Raw genomic sequence first — 21,761 nt, 5'->3', positions numbered from 1 at the left:
TGCTAAACATAATTACAGTTATTTCTTCTTCAACGGGAAGCTTAGTAATAGGATTTCTGTGTATGTTCCAGAATCTAAATTTCTGTTTATATCTGAATAATTCCACAAAGTAATTGGTCTATTTTATTTGTATGAAACCCCAGCTATTGGTAGTTTGGAATATAGACACATTGTACACATGCATGAAAAATTTAAAGACAGAAAATAAAATCCATTGTTACTTTCAAAGCAGAGCATCGTGTTGTCAGGACCTTGGGGGAACCCGAGTTTCAGCACGGTGTTTGAGGACCCAGGCCATAGTCCTCATTTAAAAACTTAACGAGAAATTTTTTTTTTTTTTTTTTGGTTTTTCGAGACAGAGTTTCTCTGTGGTTTTGGAGCCTGTCCTGGAACTAGCTCTTGTAGACCAGGCTGGTCTCGAACTCACAGAGATCCGCCTGCCTCTGCCTCCCGAGTGCTGGGATTAAAGGCGTGCGCCACCACCGCCCGGCAACGAGAAATTTTAGTACGTTACTGAACCTCATTATAGCACAGATATTGCCTATGCAAATTGTATGCAAATATCTGGTCTTATCACTGTGTCCAGTTTCTATGAGATTTGGGTATAAAATGTGTATGAAAGCCACATTATTTAACTATACGGTACTATTTATCATAGTATCATCTTCAGTATTCTGTTCTAATCTAAACATTAATATTTAAGTTTCTTGGTTTAAAATTTCCCTTTTTGTTACACAAAGAAAATGTGACTATAGTATCATTATAGAGATCAAAGCAGGACCACAATTCACAGAGGAAAGAATGGAAGACCCTTGACTCGCTTATCTCCAAATCTCTCCTTCCTCTTAGTGCCATCTTGAACAGTTGAGTCTTCTTCCATGAATGTTCTAAGCACACACGAATGCGTGTACAGAAAGCAATTTTATTTCAAGTTAGCTTATTTCTAACTTGCAAGTTAAATTCATTGAAACAAAATAAAGGCCCCTCTCCTCTGTTTTCTGTGTAAGAAAACACAACACAATTAACACGGCAGCTCTTTCAGGTGGAGAATTGATGTTACAAGGTCCAGGGAAGATGGACCGGCTTTCTGTATCCACAACAAGCACGGATCTTGTATACAAATGATTGTGTTCCAGTTGTCATGGTCCTGAAACCCCCATTGTGCTAGCAGATGGGAAGTAACACCTCATGGCAGGCAATCTAGAATCATCTCGATGTGCTGAGTACCCGTGGCAGATCGGCCAGCATGCACAGAGCCCCAGTGTGATCACAGAGCTCTCTCTGCTCACAAACCGAGAAAAGCTTGGGATTGCTCTGAAAACGACGCCCATGCTGCCAGCCCAGGAAGCGCAGCTCAGGCTCCTCTGTGATAGCCGACGACCACACCTGCCATTTGACAGGTGTGTGCTAAAATTTATGAAAAGCTTTTCTAGCCAAGCCACCGGCTGCTGAAAAGAATGGTGGATGCCTTGAGTCTTGACATTTATTACAGCTTTGCCGGCATATCTGTCTTGTAGAGTGTGATTTGAAAAACGATATGTCTAACCATGATCTTAATAAGCTCATTTGTTCCAGGAGCTCATTGTACTTGTGCCTTCGGATAGATGAGAAGAGGACCAACAATATAAATAATGGAAGCGTTTTTACGGAACGACCGTGCTTATTTCAATACGTAGACAGTCCCTTCTCCTATATTCCCAGGTGCCAAGGGAAGCAAGGGATCACAGTGCTGCTCGAACCTGTTCCTAACTGAGGTTCAACTTCCATTTTTGTAGCTTCGATTTCAACCAGTTTGCCTAAAAATACTAAAATTGACTCAGTTACTGGATGTTCTGTTAGTGCCGCAAATTGATTAACATCAGTCTGGAAAGTATGTCTTTACGTGTATCTTAAAAGCTTTAAACGTTTCTTGTTTAATACTCAATTTATACAAGACTGATATACTTCTTATATTTCCATATTTATTATTGAGATAGTCTTGCAAGCTAATTAAGGGGAAAATGCCATCCCTGCTTCGTACAGGCTGAGTAAGAGGAGGGGAGTAAAACACCGAGCAGCTTCCCTCAACTCGTGCCGTAGTTAGGCACGATTCCTGATGATCAGTGTAGCTATTTTCCTAGATAAATATAGGCCTATATTTGAAAACATTCATTTTGATAAATGTGTCTATCTATTGCAATACAATGCTCATTTAGGCTGAGCTGGTAATGTAGCACTTTAAAGGTAATTATTATGTTATCAAGACACACAATATTGTTTATCTTTCAGAGTACTCTGCCCCTTTTTTCCCTCGGTGCTATTAAATATTTCATTTGATGAAAAGTTTACTGCTCATCTCTCTTCTACCTTATGTCTTCATGCTAGGCGATAGCTATGAAGTTTGCCATCTGCTTTTGTGCCTCCTAATTTTATCCTTTAGAAGCGGCAGTTCTCCTGGTGAAAACTAACCAAGAAATCTAAAACTGCACCTAAGAAGTGAAGGTAATAAAATTAGAGAGAACAATGGCTTAGTGACAAGTCTTTGAGATGTCTGTCATGGCAAGGGGAACTATGAAACTCTCCGCAAGCGCATTTCAAATTCAAACAAAATCGAATTCACGTTCTCTCTAAAAGGCTAATTACTATAATTATCTTGAAAAAGCTACAAAATGTGAGTAAGGACCTCGTCCATTTGTGCGTGGAGAGAACTAAAAAGCTCACCCCCCAAAATTGTCTTCAAAGTGTGAACCTAACACCTAGGGGTTTTTACAAGGAAATCCTTCCATGCTTTCCGAGACCCAACGACACTCTTTAAGACTTCTTTTGATAGGGTGGAAAGAGCAAAACCCAGTGGGATCCATTTCCCGTTAACCTGCTGGTGAGTGACCCCTCATGCTATAGAATATGCTTAGTCATGAACAGAATGAAGACGGGCTCCCATGTAAATTGACCTCTGCACTGTAAATTCTAGTAAAAACAAATTCTCCATGTTTAGTTCATCTCTGTAGGGAAACTAAATGATACACAGAAAGATATCAAATATGTATGAGTAAGTATACAATAATAAACATTTTTATGGCAAACAAAATAAATGCAAATTAAATACAGCCTCGTGCTTTTGGAAAAAACGTGAATTTTCCTGGGCAGGTGTTAAGGATAGATTGCTACAATGAAATTATTAACATAAATTGCATAGACTGATCAAAAGAGACAGAGAGTACTTTAATCTCAGCTAAATTACTAAGAGCATTTGATAGATTTCAAAGTCAATTTTCGAGTCCTACTCAGATGCTCCCTGTCTGAGCCTTCTTTGATTCCGTTGGCTGAAAGTGAATTCTCCCTTGTGCTTTCTTGACCCTGGATTTCCTTCCCGTTCATAACACTTCACTCTTCCTCACATATACACGTTTGCATATCTAGCCCAGCTGCTTTACCTTGGTATGATCTCCAAACATTGCGTTTATTTCTCATCTCTCATAGCATCCAGGAGAGAAGTGCTATCTAACAATGCTTGCTTAAGCCGTGTTGAAAAACAAGCACACCCCACTTAAGATGATAAACGATATGACATGCATGATAAGGGTAGCAGTTACTTGTATGATATCTTTCCTTGGCAGCATTTGATACTGGGTGGATAGGTCAATCCCCTGGGTCAGAAAGCAGCAGTCCAGCAGTGTTGGTACTTACTCTGACAGAACTTTAGAAAGAACTGTGTATTATTTATTCTATAGTGAGATACAGTAACATTTACCGGGAGAAACTGTTACTGTTTCTTTCAACTCTTCCTATTCTTGTCATGTTTGGACAGTGCTTGAAAATGGTTTAAGTGGTATAATAATGGAACAACTGAAAATTTCTACAACACTTTTCAGTTCCATGAAGTCGCAATTAAGTCAAGTAATTATACAGCAAACTAAAACTTGTCTTTTCAAAAGACTATGCTTGCCCTCTGACGAACACAAAATGCTTTCATCAAAGCGTTCTTACACTACTGTAGTTACAATATTACAGACCTTTATTAGGAAGTTATAGCTTAAGAATAAATCCAAAGTTTCTCCATAACGTATTTGCCCATTATTCACACAAATATGATGATTTTATATTGCTTTTATCCCCACATTGTAAATAGTACTATTATTTTTTTTTGAAAATATTTTTTTCTTTGTAGCTCCTTTTACCACTGGGAGCCAAGCAACTGCCTAGGATCTGAACCAACACAAGGGACTGGGTTGGAACTAGGGCAAAAAACTGCTGCTGGGTCCATTTGGAACTGAAAGGCCTGAGCTACTTCCTGGAGTTATGGTGACATCCGGCCCCAAGCTGCTGCCGACAGCCACATCTGGGGCCATGCTCCTGTAATAACTGAGCTCTGTATGGATGTCCATTGCCCTTGCAAAACCCGTGTTGATGTAAGAGGATCCTGTTGAGCTGGCCTCGCCCTTCACTGACTGGACTTTCTGCCTGCCCCTCACAAGAGAGCTGACCATAACTATCACGGGCCCAGGATAATAACTCTGATGACCCCAGCAAGGGAAAGCTGGCCTTGCCCTTTAAGAGGAGAGCTGCCACCCTCCCCCCCCCCACACACACTTGGGAAAGCTTGTACCAGCCCTCTCCATAGGTCTGGGCCAGCTGGTCCTGTCCCTCACTTGAGAGGCGTGGTCCCAGTGGCCTGAACTGAGCAATTCAGTTGCCACCCAGGCACACTCTCAGGACATGGAATAGGCACACCCCAACATCTACCCAATCGATGACCTGCTGGAGTGTGTGAAGGGACCGAAGTGTGTGAAGAACCACAGCTGCAGGATCGCGATGACTCAGGGCTAAAGCAGTATATTCTAGAGGAGTTTCTGTGAGGGTCTGGTATTGATGGTGTACCAAAGCCAGGAGGCCTTGAACCTTGAACTGATGAACAAGTCATTACCCAACAAACCCTTGCAAGTGAAGCTATTCAGACAAAAATATAGACTGCATAATACACAGTAGCTACCAGTGCCACCAAGACAGATAAAGAGGGGATTAGAGAGGCAGGAAAGATTGAGCAGCAACTTGGGTTTTTTTTGTTATTATTTTTATCTTTTTTTTTCTCTTTTAGTTTTCTTTTGGGGAATGTACACTAAGAGAGGGAGGGACCAACATGAACGGACAGGGAGATGAGTGGGATTGCGGTTTATTGTGTGAAATTCTCAAAGACTCAATAAGAAAAGGAAAAGAAAAAGTATTTTTTCATACAATATATTCTGATCATGGAGGAAACTTCACTGATAATGTCTGAGCAAGACACTGATCTATGAGTGTCACATACAATTCTATTCCTATGCATGTTTTGTTTGTTTTTGAGACAGGGTTTCTTTGTGTAACAGCTCTGGCTGTTCTGGAACTTACTTTGTAGACTAGGCTGACCTCGATCTCACAGAGATCCACCCACTTCTGCCTCCCAGATACTGGGATTACAGGTGTACACCACCACCGCCTAGTGACCAAGGTAACTCTTATAAAAGAAAGCATTTAATTGGCGTGTTTTTTATAGTTTCAAAGGGTCCATCAACACCACAGGCAACATGGTGGCTGGCAGGAAGGTAGGCATGGTGTTAGAGAAGTAACTGAGAGCTTTACATCTTGATTGGTAGGCAGAGAAAGGGAAGGGGGAGAGAGAAATAGACAGAGACAGGGAGTCTACACTATGCCTGGAGTAGGCTTTTGAAGCCTCAAAGCCCATTCCTGGTGACCTACCTCCTCCAACAAGGCCACACTTCCTAACCCTTCTCAGTAGCCCACCAACTGGAGACCAAACATTCAAATATATGAGCCAATAGGGGCCATTCTTATTTGACCATCACTATGGGTACAGCAGTGTCATTAGGAGTCATTTTATTGCTATACCTTTAGCAGAACAATAGTACTTAGTTTTTCCTTAGGTCCATCGCCTTGGCATGGTTCTCATGGAGAAGCGAGCAGTTGGTTACTCTCACAGTGTTGACACCAGCATGTCTTGCAGGCAGAACACCAACGTAGACCCTTAGTGACTGGCTTCTCCCAGGTAGGTCCTACTTCTGATAGCTTTGTGGCCTCCCCATGGAGTGCCATCAATTGATGACTACAGATGAAACACACAAATCTCTGAGAGATGTGGTTTCAGTGAGAACGATTTGTAATTCATATAGTTTTGAATACTTGGTCCCTAATTTTGAGTAGGATTAGGAGGTGTGGTCTTGTTGGAGGAGGTATGTCACTGGAGGTAGCTGGGCTTTGAGGCTTTAAAAGCCCACATCACTCTCAGTGAGTGCTCTCTTCTTCTTCTTCTCCTTCTCCTCCTCCTCCTCCTTCTCCTCCTCCTCCTCCTCCTCCTCCTCCTCCTCCTCCTCCTCCTCCTCCTTCTTCCTTCTCCTCTTCTTCCTCCTCTTCTTCCTTCTCTTCTTCCTCCTCTCCTTCCTCTGTCTGTCTGTCTGTCTGTCTTGTGGTTGTGTTTCAAAATGCTAGCTCTCTGCTACTCCTCCAGCGCTGCCATGCTCCTCGCCATGATGATCATGGACTTACCCTCCCAAACCGCAAGCTTCAACTTGCCTTGGTCATGTAGTCTCATCACAGAAATAGAAAAGTAATTAATGTGGATCCAGATTCTAACTATTTAGCTTCCATATAGTGAAATATTGTTTTTATATTTTTTCTGTAGTCTCCATTTCTTTTACCATTTATGCTGATTTTAAGCCTTTTCTCTTTACCATTTCAGAATGCTAATAATTTGGCCTTCTTTACCAAGACTCTTCTCCAGAAACATCACTAAGTTAATTCAATACTATTGGCACCAACAGAATTAACAATAGCACAGTGCTAAGTGTTTGGAGAATTGGCATTCATTTCTGGCTAGGTCTAGCAATAAACACAGGCTCATTGGATAGGAAATAAATTCAAGGAAGATTCATATGCCATTGTTCTGGAAGCTGGAGGGCAGAAAGTTTGAAGCCTATTGGCTGTGTTAGAAACTGTGGAGAGGGCTGAAAAACCAACCATGGGTACTAGGCTGAAGAGGGAAATCAGAGACAATAGGAGATGTCATGGCATCAGAGAGGAAATAAACCGGTTTTAGTTGGAGACAATGCTGAAGCTTCCAACACGGAAGAAGCATCTGCTTTAATCTCCATTTTGGACACATGACCTTGAATAGCATTCAAGGGCAGTGGCAATCAAGAGGTATCAGACTGAAAAACCCTAAAGGCAGCCTTCAGGGAGTGGCTGTGTATTAAAAGATCATTGTTACTTGTCAAGAAGTTGTCATAGATCACATGTGTTTGTTCTTCCACATCAGAAAATAAAACTTACAGTTCTCTCAATAGCGTGAATATTGAGGGGTAAAGTAAAAGTACTGGGTGTTTGAATAATCGCTGAATCAACACTTCTACCTCTGGGAAGCAGGAATTGTGAGATCGGGGTCAGTTCTCAAACTCCTATCAAGACTTCAGCCTCGGCTCAGTCCCTTTATGATTCCATATTCAGGCACCCAACAGTCAAGTTTTCTTCTCCAAAACTGAGGACAATAGTCAGTTCCATAGTGTTTTTTTCCTCCAAGTACCTTCTTTAGCATGATAATGGGCTAAGCGTTCACTAAACTTTTATTATAAATCACAGTTCATTTGCATGGCCGCTGAGTTATAACCTACTGCTAAGGTATGTCCCCAACCTTGTTTTACTTTCTTTTTCTTTTTTTTTTTTTTACTTTTATAGTTTGGAGACAAGGCCTCACTAAGTCACCCAGTCTGGCCTTGAACTCCCTCGGTTCTTCAGGCCAGTCTTGAACCTGAGATTTTTCTATCTCAGTCTCTCAAGCAGCTGATGCTACTTCTCGGTGCTACAGTCTCAGCATATTGAACATTTTTTGTGTTCTTATTCATTATAAAATAGACATTTTAAGTTGATTGGACATTTTCTCACTGTTAATCAATGCTAAACTTGAACATAAAATTTTCATTAACAAACTATCATTTTATATAACAATATTGAATGATAAACATCAGAAATATATCTTTACTAAGAATGAGGAAAATAAGGTAAGGAAATAAAGGCTGGGCAGATTGAGGATTATCAATCTTTAGTTATGTTTTATAAAATGAAAGTAAAGACATGTCTGAGTTCAATTTTTCTCTACTGGGAACAATGCTCATGACTACAGACCTTTGGGGAAACTTATGCCCTGCAGGGTTTAACCGCTTTCTCCATTCTAGTTGATGCTGCTTTGGAAGAGGGTCTAGTGTCCTTCACTTCATGACAAGAACTCCTGGTTTGTCCATGTTCTGATTTCATTCCTTATGACAACAGCTTTGTCACTCTGTGGAAACATGCTATTCTGCCATGCTACTGACACCCAACAGCTCCCCAAGGCTGCTCTTCTGCACGAGGCCACAGTCTCCCCATGATCTGCCTCTTGCTCTGACCTTTCAGGTTCTACTGAAGGGTTTGTTCTTTCTCTACTCATCAATGGCCACACTGCAGTCTTGTCATGTCATCTGGTGCAGACTGAATCCCAGCATAGTCTTGCCCCAGGATCTTTCTATTGGTCTTTCCAGGTCCTTCTCCAGAGGGAACTTCATCCAGCCCAATTCTGCTCTCGCCTTCTTGAAGTCTTCTCTCAAAACAGAGTACAAACATTCTACTCTCATTTTAATTTGAATCCATCCACTTTCCTCTCCCATTTTTCCAAACTTTTCACTATTTCACTTACCCCTTAGTTTTTAAAGATCATTTTACTGTCTGTCTTCTTGAGTAGAGTACAGACTCCATGAAGACAAGGATTCTTGTTGTGAAAATTCTCTCTCTCTCCAAAGCTTAGAAGAGTTCCTGGCACATTATACATGCTAATTAATATGTCTTGGATAGATGAATAAATTAATTATATTCATTATAAAATCCATGTTGGCATATATTTTGTATGCTAAATTATGAATACTGCATTTTGATTTTTTATTCATCTGACAACATGAGATGTTAATACTTACACTCTCTTTTAAAGCTTTGTAGTTACAAGTTTTCAGTGATCCTTGAGGTAAAAGGAATGTTTCCAAGATAAAAACTATTTTCCAAGCTTACTCTAAGTTCTGAAAATGTTTTAAAGAAATGACAATACAGTAGAATTTTTCTGTTTTTGCCTTCTTATTGGGATGCTGAAATCTTAGCAGTTACAGACTTCATTAGTGGCCATATGGCCAAGCAATCTCACCATAGACCTTTGCATTAATTTGCATTTTCATTTAATTCTGCCTCTAATTTGTATGTAGTAAGATTGATGATTCATTTACTTTTGAAAGAATTAGAGATTCTCATTTCATTGATTGAGCTTTCTTCTCCTGAAACTGATCTTTATAAGTCAGTTTTATCCCTACTTAGATTAAATTTGTAAAAAAAAAAAAAAAAAAAAAAAAAAGGAGAATCATCTTCCAGAACTTTATCCCAACTATTCTAACATACCAGTGCACAAGACCTTCATGCCAGGTGATGCAGCTAACTTGGACAATGCATAGTGACTCTATGGGCTATGATTATAGGGAATGAGCTCTTCCAGATCCTTGGGCTATATGGCTCAGGGTACAAGAAGTACTGACATTGAAAGGAGGACTTGTCACATCCTGAATGCAAAATGGTCAATAGAAAAGAAAGGGAGTAAAGCACCCATCCCACATTTTGTAATTACTTAAACAGAATGATGACTTGGGTCTTTGGATAGGAAAATAAAGTCCATGCATAGAATACAATTTATGTCTGGTCTTCTGGGTCTAAGCTAATGGCATTTCTGTGGTAGCAGTGGCTTAAACGGCTCAAGGCTTCACTTCAAGAATAATGCCACTTCGGTGGCTCCATATTGGTGTCATTTATTTGTAGCTTGGAGATTCAGTTGCTAAATTAGCTTTAATAAATGTGAGTCCATTAATTAGCACGCGTTACCTCATATTCTGCTGTTACAATAACTGTATCTGTATTTGTAAGTTATCTTTGGAGTAGGTAATGGCAGAGGCCAGCTGATATCAAGTGGAAGAGAGTTATATTATCAAATTAGTTTGTTACTGGGTCTTTCATAGTAGGTATTTCTTCATAGACTTGGATGTATAATAGATTGATCAGTCTTTACCCTTCATTCCCATTCCCATACATGCGTCCCATAAGCATTCCATGTATCTAGGCTACCTACCTTACAGCCAGACTTATTTTTCTTTTACCTATCTGTACACTCAACTGAGTTGAGTGTACAGATACACTTTAACCATTTGTCCCCAGATATGAATAAATTGTAGTATTACTCAGTTTTTCAAAATGAAAAAGAGGGTGCATTACATTTTATGTGTTTGCTTCTTTTCTTCCTTGTTCAGTTGGTACTAAACAACTCACTTTACAGCCAGAGGAACAAGCTCAGTGGGGAATATGATAGAATAGTGGCTGCTTTCACTGATACTTAGATACCTTGATCTTGTGCTAAATCCCTCCTTCATCTCCAGCAGTTTATAATTTGATTGTTTTGACACAGGGAAAAACTGCTGCTTTTTCTGTAGTATCTCTCTATATATTAAATTCATATTTACTGGAGTTTCTCCCCCCAAAATTTACTCACATTTCAATCCAAAGTTAATATTTGCTTTTCAAAGGACTTGAGTGAATGCATTCCTGCAGTCATCCAGGGGCACAGACAATAAATTTCTGGATATAAGTGCTGACTTTAACCCTGAATGCCACTGTGTTTGAAATGTCTCCCTATCACCCTTTCATGAGAAGGTTCTGTTAATTGTCATTGTCCATAGTCAAGTTCCTATTAAGCAATGATTGGATTTCAATACTGTATAAATCCAATGAAGTAGGCATAATCTTTCTTTTTAGTGACCCAACAGCCTCTTCAGTCACTGAATTATGGGTTTTGAAAATGGCTCAAGTCTAAAGAAATGAATCACAGATCTTGATTTTTGTTGGCCAGCAACCCTTGGCCCTCTGGTCTTTTGCACTTGATTTCCTCTGATATAAATCGAGAAACTCTCTCCTTATACATACATCTATACAACCCTTAGGATATTGTGTTCTTTCAACTGTCTCTATTATTATTTAAAGTTAAAGTTTCCTTGTTCTGCCTAGCCACTTAACAATTTATAATGTTTTGGCTTCTGGAGTTTAAGTACTTTGTAACTTGATGGATTTTTGGGTTCATAGTAAGTATCCTTGCTTAGGTCAACAAATCAATGTATATAACAAAATTCTATTGTGCGCGTTAACTTATAAAGAATGGCCAATAATAAATGTTCTATTCATGCTGTTGCTCTTTCCCCACTGCATCCCTCTGCCCTTGGCAAGTCTTACCTTTCTTGTGACTCCCCATGGAAAATAATCTTCTAGTAAGTCTTCCAACATGGTGCTGTATAGTCAGCTCAGGATACTAAATTTCCTGAGCCCTTTCTTTCTCTCCTATCTACCGTGACAATTCAGCATTTTGCCTTCTCTTAGGTTAGTTTTTCTGTGCTTTCAGCCCCATCCTAGTAATGAGCTCACATTATATCTACCTCCTAAGTTCTGCCAGGGTGAATTAGTTACTTTTCTGTTGCATGGTAGAATACCATGATGAAGCCAACTTAAAGAGGAGAAGTTAATTTGGGCTTATGATTCTAGAGCGGCAAGAGTCAATCACAGTGGGGAGGTTGGGAGCAAGCAGCAGGAACAGGAAGCTGAGAGCTCACATGTCAATCACATGCACAGAATAGGAAGAATGAGAGTTAATTGGAAACGGCTCAGGCTTTTAAACTTTCAAAGCCTTTCACCAGCGACACATTTCCTCCAACAAGATAACACCTCTTAAACTTCCTCAAATAGTGCCACCAACAAAGGACCAAGTATTCAAATATCCAAGGCTATAAGGGATATTCTCATTCAAACTACCACACAGGGTATATATGGGGTTGGTGGGAATGGGGGAGCACTCCAAGGCCCACAAATTCTTCCATTTATACTCTAATGCTGCTCTGGCCTTCTTATTGAACAACCAAAGACTCTATTTTCCACACCTATCCAAGCAGCCCCTCTAAGCTCATGTTGGCTTGCTTCTTAGAATAACTTCTTGGTTTTGGTAACATGAAGAAGGAGCAGCGGGCTGCATACCTGCCCCAAAATAACAACACACAATTTATCTTCTTTTAAACACTGGTTGGCCCATTGTATCTAGCCTCATCTTGACTAACCCATATCTAATAATCTGTGTAGCATCATGAAGTGGTGACTTACCAGGAAGATTCTAGCGTATGTCCATCTTGGGCTGGAGCTTCCTGGTGTCTGACCCAGAGAGAAGAGGCATGTAGATTGCCTCACTTCCTCCCAGCATTCTGTTCTGTCTACTCCACCCACCTATGTTCTAACCTATTAGGACAAGCAGTTTCTTTATTAATTAACCAATGAAATCAACAGATTGATATATGACACTCCCCCATCAGTAACATACATACACACTTTCCTTACTCAAGCAAAAGTGACATGTTTTGTCTTGTCTTTAACCTTTTTCGAAATAAAGTTTCTTACACCATTTAAATCTGGGAATTTTCTTCACCTTTCTCTGCTCCTCGTGTGAGCCATGAAAAATTTTCTGTATATTTGTAATGAAAGTAGTTCTTTTTGCTTTGGGACCTGGATTTCCTTTGGCTGTTATTCATCTTTATTGCACATTTTCCTTAATAGAGCATCCATGGCTCTTAAATATTGCCATCCTATTCTATTCTATTTGTAGTGAGTATTCCTTCCATATACTGCAAATATCTGGTAGACTGTTCCCAATGAACTACTTTCTACTTATATATCTCCCAAATTCACCCCCGTATTAAGGTTTGATAAGGAGACTGTCATTTTGTTACCAGGGCTATTGGCACCTCACCTCCATCAGTGATGGGACATTCATTGCTGGATGGACATGAGCGATCTGACTGCAGAACTATGTTATTGCCCGATTTCTCAGACCATGACTGAGAGTGCTCATCATTCTGAGCCATTAAACGAAACTCTAAGATAGCAGGGATTTTTCAGGGATCAATGCCTGTGAGAGAGAAGAGGAAATAGTAGGGAAGTAACTCCCAACACCTACTCTGCAAAAAATTTTGAGATAAATATTGCACACCAATATATCCCATGTCAAGCCAAGATGGGGAGGCATCTATCCATCTGCATTGCTTGGTGAATTAATGTGGCTTTTTTTCTGGGGGAAAATGGAAACATGAGTCAGGTTAAGCGTGCAAATGAAGTGGGTATTAAGGGAGCTAAGAGTCAGGGGCTCTCTGTGTACCTCTCAAACCTAAGCAGTAGATTTTGCTGCATCCTGTAGCAGAAGCATGCAGAGAATGGTATGGGACCAAAAGGAGTACGCAAAATCCTTTTTCTTGTGTCCAAACTACTTGTAGTGAGGGTTGGGCTGGTAAAAATTGTCCTTGGCTTCACAAGGTAAATTGTTCTTTTACAGTCTCTTCCTTTCCCTCCCCAGTCCCTTTTGTGTTCTTAACTCTCATTAAGAAACACAAAATCAAATAATTAAAGAAACAGGAACCCAACTCAATAAACACCAGACCAAGTAACCCAAAGGAAAAAAAACAAAACAGGACTCTCACACTGGCAACTGCTCATGAATAATTCATGCAGAGTATTACACTCTTTTGGAGAATATACATGTCAAACGTTTCAGCAGGGAATCTGGAACCTAACAAGTTCTCAATATGTTTAGCTGGAAATAGTCGTAAGTGTTCTGGGGAATAATTTGATTTTGTGTCCAGCAATTTGCCTGGAGGCAGTGAGGATTAAATCATGTCAGAATGGAAAGACAACTTATGAATGTGTCTTATGTTGTTTTAAGAAATGCCATTTTTGGTGAAGATGGTAGAGGGGCTTCTAGGACTTGTCGCAAGAACACAGGATTTTGCCCCATTCTGCCTGCGTAAGCACAAAGGCTCTGTGTCACGTTCACCAAACTCCTCATTTCCATTTCCATGCAGACAGCGGCTCCTATCCAGGTCAGAGCGGCAGTGTTAACGGGGGAAGAAATTCTTACTAAGGGTTTTCACAAAATGACTCAGCCTTATTCAGAACCAGAAATATCTGACTTCCATTCCAATGTGATGTAAAACCAGGCATAAAAATAGCACGAACTGTTTCAACACTATGGGAATAATCACCAATCACTTTTTAAGAAAGATGCTAGCATTCCCTTCTTGTTGAGTGGGAAGGTATGATTTATTTTTTTCCTTATCAAATATGACCTACATTTAACAGAATCTATTTCTCCTCTGGCCTTGAGCTACATTGCATAGCACAGTGTGGTGTGGCTTGCAGCTGCCAGACACTATAAATAGTGTACCTCGGGAAAGCGCCCTCGTCAGGTTGCCCCTTACACACTGGTGCTGCAAGCCAGAGGCTGTTCTTACTCAGTGACTCAGCTCCCTGAGAATGATGTGCCAAGACTCCTTTGGATAAACCAGCAGGTCAAAGCTAGTATCCATAGCCAAAGTCATAATTTATCATGAAAATTTAATGGACATATTGATAAATTAGAAAGAACATAATGTTATTTAAAAATCATATTGGGAGGCAGAGGCAGGCCGATCTCTGTGAGTTCAAGGCCAGCCTGGTCTAGAAGAGCTAGTTCCAGGACAGGAACCAAAAGCTACGGAGATACCCTGTCTCGAAAATCAAAAAAAAAAAAAAAACCCACATATGTTAATAACATTAATCACCACAGTTATCAAATTTTTATAAAAGAAGGATGTGAAATTCTGCTTCCAGAGTGTGGAAATAGATTGGCCGATTTCCAATAGACCAATGAACATAAACACAGTAGAATCCATAACCTGGTCCTTTTCTGGATTCCCAAAACTCTTAAGACAATAAAAATATATGACATAGGGTTACACTAGCAGTTTTGTCTGTTGTGATGGTTATTATGTGATCAAGTTAATAAGATATTGGAGTACATGCAGTTTAACATCTGATCACAACACACTGAAGACAATCTATCTCTCAACTTTCTTGATATTTTAAGGTTTACCTTAAAAACTTGTTATTTATATAAACTATGAATCAACCTACTCAGCAATCCCAAGATATATTTTTGACTGTTCTTTGGTGATTTACTTGAACTGGTTGAAAAAAAGTCATAATCTGCTTGTGATGGTTCCTTGGCCTGTTTGCAGCATCTGTCTTCAAGGATGCTACTGCACTTCTTCAGTGAGAAGTGACTTCATTACAATGACAGTGTTGTGAATTTTGTCCTCAGGATACTAACTTCCGAAAAACTGAAGGGTGAAAATTCTCACTTTTATAGCTTTCAAATGATTACCACTCCTAAATAGTTGATAAATTAACTACTACAAGATGTTGTCAAATATGCTTCCTCTGCCTTTCAGGTTTTCTAAGAATGGCATTAGCAAGGACTAACAATTATTTTTTACTAACTGTTCTAGATAATCGTTGAGAAATGTAGCAACCTTTAAAAATTATTACATGTATGTATTTACTCATTCATTCATGTGCATATGTGCTTGTATGACAGAAGATAACTTGTACAGATCAGCGCTCTCTCTCTCTCTCTCTCTCTCTCTCTCTCTCTCTCTCTCTCTCTCTCTCTCTCTCTCTCTCTCTCTCTCTCTCTCCAATATGTTTCCCAGGGTTGGAACTCGAATCATTAGACTTGAAAACAAAGACTTTAGCTCCTTAGTCACCTCAGCAGTCCTCTGTGACGTTTTATGTCCTAACTATGTAACTAGCTATGACCTTCAAAATTAGCTTCCCAAGTAGTTGCTGGACACTCTACTATGCTGATAATTTTCGATAAAGAGTACGCGAGGCACCGAATGTCCTAAATCCCACAGACAATTTCCATGGGCTCGCATTCCTGTTGTCTCCTGGCTCTCTCATTAGAGAGTCTTTGTGTTTCTCTGGCTCCAGTCCCGATTTCTGCCTCACCATGGAGCTGTTTTCTTTTCTCTCGGGCCTCTCCTCTGATTCCCATCTCATTCCGTATTCTTTCTTTTGTTTCACTTACCCTTCTTTCCTCAGCCACAGTCACAACTGTTTTCAGGATGAAGAAGACATCAGAATTGGGGAGACACTCCAGTCAGTAAAGTGTTAGCCGTACAAACCTGAGCCCCTGAATACAATTCCTTAACCCAGATTTAGTTGAAAATAAAACAAACAAACAAATAAACAAACAAAACGAAACCCAGTGGATATGATAGCACGTGAGCTATCATCTCAGTCTTGGGCTAGCAGTTAAGTGGAAGGTCTGCGGACTACTAGCTGATCAGCTTACTGTACCTAGCAAGGTCCAGGTGAGCAAGACCTTGTCTCAGAACTCAAGGTGAATGACTCCCCAGGAACAGTGTCCCAAGTTGCCCTCTGGCTTCCAAACAAAGGTTCACACTCATGCCACCTGTGATCTCTCTCTCTCTCTCTCTCTCTCTCTCTCTCTCCTCCCTCCCTCCCTCCCTCCCTCCCTCCCTCCCTCCCTCCCTCCCTCCCTCCCTCTCTCTCTCTCTCTCTCTCTCTCTCTCTCTCTCTCTCTCTCTCACACACACACACACACTTTTTTTTTTAAAGGAAGGCATCAGAATGCTGAGAAAGAGGGATTGAGAATGGTGTGTACTTCCTTCCATTAAAACTAAACCAGAAGAATTTGGAAAAATGTGGGAGATTTGGTATTACCCAATACATACTGCTCATAATTGTTCTAAATTTAGCACCATTAATAGAAAGGGAAGTGAGTGGATAGGGAGATGGCTCACTCAGTCTAGTGCTTGTCACATGCGTATGAGAACCTGATTTCGGTCTCCAGTGCCCACAGAAAAGGCTGTTTGTCAGCATGCACCTGCAACCCCAGAGCTGAGAAGACAGAGGCAGGGGACCCAGGATGCTGTTCAGCCATCCTAGACAATTGGTAAACTTCGGCTCAGTGAGAGACCTTTTACTGAAAGGTAAGATGGTGAAGACACTAGACCTTTGGTCTCCATGGTGACCTGCGCACAACACATAAACACACACACACACACACACACACACATTCCACACACATACACACCAAAAAAGAAGAAAGGAAGGGAGAAAGAGAAGGGAGAAAGAGAGGGAGGGAAGAAGGGAAGTTAGAATACATTAAAAAATTCCCGCTTTTAAATTTATAAATACAAGTTAATCGAATTTCTCTTGAAATTTTAAAATAATCTGATGCCCACATAAAATATGTGTATTTTGTGGTTGCCATTCTGAATTGGTGGTATTAAATAAGAACTCGTCTTTTTAAAAATGTATTACCTGCACTGCTCCACCATGAACTGATTTAAAAAGAGTTTTAGTTTATAACTCACATAAAAACATCATTCTCACTAGGAAGACAAAGTCAAATCAGACTTTTCTATGTTGCATAAAGGTAAATTCCTCAAAAGAATCTTGTAAAAGATTTGAAACCAGGCTATTCAAAGGTAATCTATAAACAAGATTACAAAATCAAGATGCAATGTTTAATTTAAAATAAAACATTGGTATTGTCCTAGAAGATTTACCATTGTTTTCTATAAGAATATCTTTTGAAGGGTATACTGTATTTATTGGTTATGTAATCTAGACTGTTTCAAGGTGTTGTATTCCAGACGGAAGTGACTGGGAAGTACAATGGCAGTCCAATCCTGAGCTAACCTTTGTGGATGGATTAGTTAATTCTTATTCTTAATGTCACAATAGTTGATCATTTGCCATGATGACATTTCATTAACGTTTATAGTCATTTATTAAAACAAAGGATTTTATCTTGTTGGGTGTGTTTCTAACTGTGAACCAAAGATTCCCTTGACCCCTCTTTTTATTTGGACCCCGTGTTTTCTGTCAGAGCGCTGCTGGAAGGTGATGTAACACCCTGCATACTGCGGTGTTATTCTTAAAACTCTGCCTGCATGCATTTCTCTCCACTCAAAATTTCAACCTATCCTTTGTATGATGGAGAAAGTCTAAACCTTAAAGCCAGACTCTCATTACTACGAAACAATTCATATGCAGTGTGCTAACATAATTTAGAACTCATTCAACCTCACAGCAATGTATTTTGTTAAGACATTATGCCCAAATGTGACCCTAAAATCACACTAACCTGGAAACTGGCCCTTGGAACATCTGAAGGTTCTTATGCTAAGTGTACATCTTCCTCAGAGTCACATGCATGTATTTCTCCTGTCTATGTGGATCAATTTAGTATCAGTACTTCATAAGGGGGAGGGAGAGAGAGCTACTGAGTACTAGACAGCTCAGTGATGTAAGTAAATTGATTGTGTTTTGGAGCCAGGCAGGGCAAGTTCTTTGGCAAATGAGTGTAAGTTTACAAGAAGAAAAAATAATTAGCAAAGTGAGTTCTGAAAATTGGATTCAAAGGTGCTAGAGGGAGTAATGGGAAGGAGTAGACATGAAATAAATACCATGTGCTCATGTATGAAATTCTGCAAAAGATTAAAAAAATAAAGTAATAACTAGGGGGACTATCAAAGGTTTCTTTCTACTCTCTCAAAAACTGAACATGAGTTGAGTCCTTGAACCCAGGTGCCTTTTGCCACCTTACAGAATTAATATCTGTGGGGATGTACCCAGCCTCATGAGTCTATATGTGTCTTAGGGTTCCTGCTGCTATGAAGAGACACCATAACCACAGCAACTCCTACAAAGGAACACATTTCATTGAGGTGGCAGCTTACAGTTTCAGAGGTTTGGTTCATTATCATCATGGCAGGGAGCACATGGTGGCATGCAGGCAGACATGGTGGTGCTTACATCTTGATCAGAAGGTAACAGGAAGTAGACTGAGACATGAGGTGTGGCTTGAGCATGTATGAGACCTCCACGCCTGCCTCCATAGTGACACACGTAGTCACACCCACTACAACAAAGCCACAGCTCCTAATAGTGCTGCTCTCCTTGGGGGACATTTCCTTTTAAACCAGTGTAATTTACCAAAGCTCCTTTCTTTCATTTTATCTTTCTGAGACGCAGCCTCGCTGCGCACTCTTCCTGCCTGGGTCTCCTGAATGCGGATTCTGCAGGGTACACTGTGTGTAAGTGTAACCAGCTCTGTGTTTTAAAGACAACCAGGCCTAGGCTGGAGTCTCACTTGAGATTCGGAATTAGATAAATTATCTAAGTGTCCATCTTTTAGTCTGTATAGCAGGGTGATCGTGCTGTTCTCCAGGGTGGTGATTTTCACAGGAGGAGATAGAATTTAATCTTTTGTGGGGGTTGGTAATGGTGATGCCATCTTGGTGACGGCATTTGTAGAGACTGTAATACTCTGGTAAGTAGAGCCATGGTACACAGCCCCTATCATAGAGGACTTTGTCATGAACTACTTTATAATAGCTGTAAGACTTTAATTTAGATAAAAATTCTCTTTATAGTTATCTAAGCCTAGGATGTTTTACATAAAAATGCAACGTTTTGTGTAGTTTTAATTTTTTTAACAAAAATTTCAAAATCTTCCTCTTTCCTTTCCTCCCTCAAAATCCTTCCACTTACCCGACTTTACCACCTCTGGAATTTATGGTCTTTCTTTTTTTTCCTTGTAATTGTATGTAAGTACAGCCTATTCGGTCTGTTTCATGTTATATGCATAAAGCTCCAGAACTATAAATTAGTAACATGTAAACTGAGGAAAAAATACTTTATTTCCTTTCTGCTCTATTGTCGAAGTTGATTCACCCTGTGGAAAAGGAATCACATAGTCCATTCTGATGTGGTGTATACAATTAAATCATCAATGCAAGTGTCTATCAGACAGCAGCTGAGCAGACGGTACTCCCAGCGTTGCCTGGGTTTCACCACTGACTCTCTTATTACGTGTCCCAGAGTAGTAATTCTTTGGCATTGATGAAAATGAAACAAGTTTGTGAAACACATTAATAAGCTGCATATTCTTTTAAAAAGTCTTTAATCTGACAATATCCTAGCAATATCCTACGATCATATTCACCCCGGTTAGTCTCTCTTCTCTCCCACACTGTTGTTGGTCCCCCTATTTTTCCAAGTGAGATCTGCTCTCAAATCCGGCTTTATTTGCTTGGCTGTTTATTTTTCTTTTGTCTCCTGGACCTTGGAGGAAGGCATGATATAGCTCTCTCATTTAGAGTTGAAAGCACCATCATCATTTATTCCCCGCATCTGGGACAGTGAAAAGTGTCTTTGTGAGCCATTGTACACTGCAAACAAAAACTTCTCTTGTGCAGGCTGAAGGCAGGACCAGACTGTGAGAATAAATATAAATATTTAGGAGGTGCTAAATGTTCACTCAGCAAAATATCAGCAGTAGATTCTCCCTCCTTCCGCAGCCTATACTTCCACGGCATTTGACCAGGTTTACGGTATAGGTATGAGTGTCCTGCTTGGAACAGAAATTTTTGTAATATATGAATTATTTCTCCTTTATCTCTTTTTTATAAGGCAGTTAAAGAAATATAACATTTTCAAATTTTAGTTATTTTATGTGTATGAGTATTTTGCTTGCGTGCATATATGTGCACCACAAATGTTCTAAACACACGAGTGAAGGTAGGTTGTATGGGGCTTGGCTTTCATGACTGGAGCAGAAGTGTTGCATGATAATCTGTTCTGAAAGGTAGAGATGGCTGAAGGCGGGGTGTAGCTATGCTTTTGAGATGACCGAAGGAGACAATTCTTTCTGGGGCTATTGGGGGAGCTAACATAATACCTGGTACACAGTAAGTGCTCGCACATGGTAGCTGTTATTATAATTAGGAGGCTGGGCACTGGGAGGATTGAGTGCCAATGCCAATCAGTGCAGGGTGGTACCCACAGGACACGAAGCCTGTTTCTTGAGTAAGAATTCAGTTCTGGGGCAGCCTGATGTCAGAAAGATGTCATGGCACCTTCTACTTCAAGATGCTAATTAGTGCAACTCTGGAGCTCTAAAATTAAACCTGGACTCTCATAGGAAGGGGATACAGTAGCTGGTCCAGTCCAAATAGAAAGGGTGGGCAGATTAGCAGTTTGGTTCAACTAGCTTCTTCATCTTCATCGAGTAGACAGTGGTGCATGGGAGGTTGCTTTAGTCGTCTGATTGCCTGTGTGACCTTCTCCAGTGCTGCAGTATTAATTTTGTAGTCCCATGTTACTGAAGTATATTATTGAGGAGAAAAACCTCAAATGGCATTTTAGAACATAGGCAGAGCCTTTAGGTTTAGGGACGGTTACCTTGACCTTAAGTACAGAATGCTCTAATAGTACATTGGAACCTACCACCATTCTTAATTCTTATTTGGCTCATAATTGATGGTGGATTCTTGGCATTAGGTACTACTTGTGGTCAGTAATATAAACAGCTGAATGTTTTGAGAAGAAATTAAAGATTGCATTGATTAGATGATGTGTTAACATTCATCTCACATGCCAACCCCAAACATTATAAAGAAACTTCGTGGCAATGCATGACTGACTATGTAAAACAATAAATGTATTTAAGAGGAGGATAAAAATTTTCTTTCTTTCCCTGAGCTAATCACAAAGCATAGATTAAATTCCTTATTTAAGAAGACTGTTATGGATTTTTGTGCCCAGGGCAATGAAAAATGGATAATCTTTCTTTAAATGGAGTCTCCCAAATATAGCCACTGACTTATAATGCTGATTGGCCAGAATGATGAATAAAACATGAAATGAGCATTGAAATAATTTTATGATGATAATGATATGGGGTAAATAATTAAATACAAAGTGACACAGTGTACTAGGTTTTGATATTCTGAAAAAAT

The sequence above is a fragment of the Microtus pennsylvanicus genome, chromosome 9, assembly GCF_037038515.1.
Source record: "Microtus pennsylvanicus isolate mMicPen1 chromosome 9, mMicPen1.hap1, whole genome shotgun sequence".
Taxonomy (NCBI): domain Eukaryota; kingdom Metazoa; phylum Chordata; class Mammalia; order Rodentia; family Cricetidae; genus Microtus; species Microtus pennsylvanicus.
The sequence above is the reverse complement of the archived record's forward strand: the minus strand, read 5'-3'. Positions refer to the sequence as shown.